This window comes from Acyrthosiphon pisum, chromosome A1 (genome assembly GCF_005508785.2).
Source record: "Acyrthosiphon pisum isolate AL4f chromosome A1, pea_aphid_22Mar2018_4r6ur, whole genome shotgun sequence".
In the NCBI taxonomy this organism is placed as follows: Eukaryota; Metazoa; Arthropoda; class Insecta; order Hemiptera; family Aphididae; genus Acyrthosiphon; species Acyrthosiphon pisum.
The window spans coordinates 105,746,534-105,750,740 of record NC_042494.1 but is presented as its reverse complement, the minus strand read 5'-3'; the positions used below and the strand labels follow the sequence as shown (position 1 = coordinate 105,750,740).

General features: G+C 29.8%; 1 protein-coding gene across 4 annotated transcripts in view; it reads right to left on the bottom strand.

Moving 5' to 3' along the window:
• The window catches only part of LOC100161209 (potassium voltage-gated channel subfamily KQT member 1), a 263,780-nt gene extending 259,939 nt beyond the window's left edge, over positions 1–3,841 (bottom strand). For 2 of the 4 annotated variants that reach the window (XM_029487960.1, XM_016803745.2), the window contains exon 1: positions 3,432–3,841. The gene's annotated coding sequence lies outside the window, so the exon portion shown is untranslated. The remainder of the gene's footprint in view (positions 1–3,431) is intronic. The other 2 variants (XM_029487961.1, XM_029487962.1) reach the window with 2 other exon arrangements.
• Between the last annotated feature and the right edge of the window lie 366 nt (positions 3,842–4,207).

Here is a 4,207-nt window from a genome sequence, read left to right as displayed (position 1 = left end):
CATACTTATTACTGTAAAAAAATTGCATTTCAATATATTGATTTTCCGCGGAGATAATAAGGGTGATACGGGACTTCTGGGACACACTGTATAATACTAATTAATAATATAGGTAATTATAAAAATAATTGTAATGATGGATAGGCGCACACGCAGACATGGCGATATAATTTATAAAACATGGTTTTCTAATATGCAATGTTACAATATTAAAATACATATACCTAAATTGTATAGATTATGGAAAATCGTATTAAACAAAGTGGTTGATTTTAATAACTATGGTTTGCTTGGAATAGCAAATCTGGCTGAAAGGAAATTGTGTTTGGTCAACAAACCCAAGAAATTATATTGACACATTATCCATTCAAAATAAAATACAAAATATCTTATTTATGAATAATATTAACTTTTTTTCACTCCTTTAATTAATTATTATTTATTAGGTATTTAAAGTTTATATTAATAATATATTATATGAGTTATTGATAGTTGTATTACAATAGTAAGCACAACATATTGTTATCACTTGTGCTAAGTTACCCAGAATGTAGATCAACTGAAAATCAAGCTGGTATAAAACATAAACATTACGAACTATTATTTTGTAAATATAAATAAACGTGAGCTTTGGATGCAAATATTACTATTATTTAAAACGATTACGTTCGGTCAAATTATGGATAGAGCTACACGGAATAGCAATATGTACAAATATATGGAAATAATTTGTATTTAATCATCTAACAAAGTCAAAGACAATTGTTATAAATTACCTAGTATTCTAGACGACTTATAAATATTAAATTCTACCTAAATAAGATTATATACTCGCCTTGATCAAACGTTTATTTTATTAAAAGTAGGTACTACACACCTAATACAAATTCATCATAGATCTGATTACAATAAGACTGTTTATAATATAAAACACAACAAGGAAACCTAACCAAAGAAATTTACAAAAGATTAAATCAAATATTATTACAGCCTATCTGGATTAAAGTGTAAGGAATTCCATCTCAAAATTAATAAAATTAACATAAAATCAATAACTTTAAAGGCTTAAACTATTTTTCACTACCTACGCAATAATTATTGTCACGTTAAAATTTTAAAGTATGATTTCACACCATTATCAAGGAATGAGATAAGCTGCACGCACATTTTTAATAACTAATATATACGTATTATTGGTTTTTAAGATACTTATTCTACATTTGATTTTGATTCATCCATGATCAATAACCATAACATTTATAAATGCTGACTAAACAGGTTGGCCTTTATAAAATCACGTAGTACTACAATTTAACTACTAAACACTAAACAGTAAGCAATAAACGTCAGGTATCACATTCCAGATGTCTACCTATATATAAATACATCGCTATCTATTTACTTTATCATACGTCCATAGTGAAAAATATTTACTTTAGTCGAAATATCGGTTAATAATGCGTAATTTTAAAAAATCAATGAGAACATTTCAACAATTTAAAATAAATATAATATAATTATTATAATATATTCATAATTTGAAATAAAACACTCTAGGACAATAGACATTAGGATTCATTATACATATAATTTAGATAAGGTTACCATGATTTATAATAATTATAATAGTTAATAATTATTATTGTTTATAGATTTATATAAATAATAATTATAAATCTGTAGAAAAAATTAATTTAAAGCAAAACCTACCAATTACATTTTTTTTCAATCATGGCTGGTTGGTTTACAGTATTATCTTTCATTTTTAGTTAATTACATATTCTATTCTTGGAAAAAGAAACGAAAAAAATTAGTGTAATAATGTATTGAGTGCATCAAACATAGCTTTTCCATCCATGAGAGGCCATCCACGATTATGGACATGAGACAACCCAATTGGTTGGATAATGAATAAAATACAATTTCCTAATCTTAATCAAAAGTATCCTACATGTATTTTTTTTTTCATTATTATTATTTATAATTATTTTATAGACATTTTATTAAAAAAATGACATTGCTGCTCCACAGTTATCAGATACGTGTGACTAAAAAAAATATTACTCATAACATTCCGTCCAATATAACTACAACTGACCATAAATAACAATATGTACGCTCTACAACGATGTTTTTTTTTTTTTTTACTATTTTTCAGTATTTTCGTGATAAAAATCAGTAGTGTATTCGATACCCAATATGTCTACGTGTGACAAAACTATAGAAATCACTTAAAATTACAATACCTTCCGGCCAGCACCATTACGTCATTACCACAACATGGGTCACACGAAAAATGTACACAAGTTCCCATATACGTAATTGTATTGTATCCAACAGCATTTGATTTGAAACTAGTATACTATAATTTTACATGTAACGTAAATAATTTGTTTTATAATTTCACTTGGACCACATCAGATACTAAAAACGATTATACTCGTATAGTAACTAACGGCATACTATTGTAATGTTATAGCCATTACAAGTAATTGGAAACAGGCAGGTAGGTACACATTTTGAACTTAATGCTATTTATATAAATTAAGGTAATGGCCAAGAAGTCCCACGCATTTTGATGCTCTTACGGAGTAATCCAAAAATATGGCTAGAATACCAACATTTTTAATCATATACCCAATATCATCATTAATTATGCGTAGGTACAATGCATATGTATACATACCTACTAGATAATTTTATTTTGAAAGATTTTTAAATGTATTATTATTAGTTTGGAAACCATGATTGAAGTTTTCATAGAGGATCTCATGATTTATATTTTCAAATGAATATATAAATATATTTATATATATTTATATTTTTTTTTTTTATATATTTTAATTGAATTTATCTTTTAAATTTTTTTTTTTTTACCTAATTTATAATCTCCTGAACCAGGATTCCCTAAAGATCCACATGTATGCCGAATGGATATTATTATTTATTATTGTTAGGTTAGGATATTTTTATTTCGGGGTCTGCAATCATTTTTGCTATATTCTAAGGGGTCCGGCGAAGGACAAGTTTGGGAAACGCTATCCTAAACTATTTTTTTTGCCGGGTTAAAAATATGTTAGCTGAAAACACAATTCAAAAATAAATAAAATTCAATTTAAGTCTTAAAATAAATAATTTATATTTTATTATCTGGTGTACATGAATTTTCGAGACCTATCGATAACTATAGGTAATACAACGTATATTACTCGGCCACATAATCTTTGCAGGCGTCAAACAAAACGTCGTCATTATAATAAAAGAAATTCTTAGGATACCTAGTTAATCTCGTGTCGACCAATAATTATAATAACTATTACAGTACCTATTATTATATTATACTTATATTCGCAAACGCCGGTTTAACACTCTATTCTACTACTACTTTTTTTTTTTTTTCTATATTCTACGATGACCGGGACGTGTTTTACCTGTACGTCCTTAAACGGCCGCCACGTGGAGGACGCGCGGAACCCGTGACAACGGCACAAATATGATAACGAGAACACTGCGGCTGGTGGCGGCTGCGACACTCGTCCAAATGAAGAAAATATTATATTTAAATACGTTTTATCGCAAGCCGGACGATCGGCCGAAAGTTCAGCAGTTCGAGAGAATAATAATAATATATCGTTCGTATAATACATATAATAATATTATTATAATATACCTCATACGACGATGTCGTTATTTGTTTGCATGAGAGGAATATTTTTAAAAATGACGGAAAAAAAAACATTAAACGAAAACCGCGGAAAAGCGTACGCGCGAACGAAGAGCACCGCTGCGAAGACGACGACACCACAGCACCGGCGCCGACCACGGACCGACGCTGTTAGCATAGCGGCGTACCGTGGCGCGCGGACACCGCCGAACCCGCCGCCGATTTTCCCGCGACGCCCCGACCGGCGACGACGTTCACGCGGTAGTCTCGCCTTAACGTTATTTTTTTTCTTTTTGGTTTTCCTCGTGGGTAGTTCTCGCTTTGTCTTTACGTTATTTTTCGGTTTTTTTTTTTTGATTTCTCGCGAGTTGGGTGTTTGTTACATCGTGACGTGACTCGATACAAAATATTTAGAGGTTGCTGAAATCGTCGTGTAGGTACCTAAAACTATAATTTTATAGACAGCCGTGTTTCGGTCTTTAAAAAACGAAGCGTGTAAACTGTTGCGGAACGCCAATTTTCAAATTATAGATAATAGATACA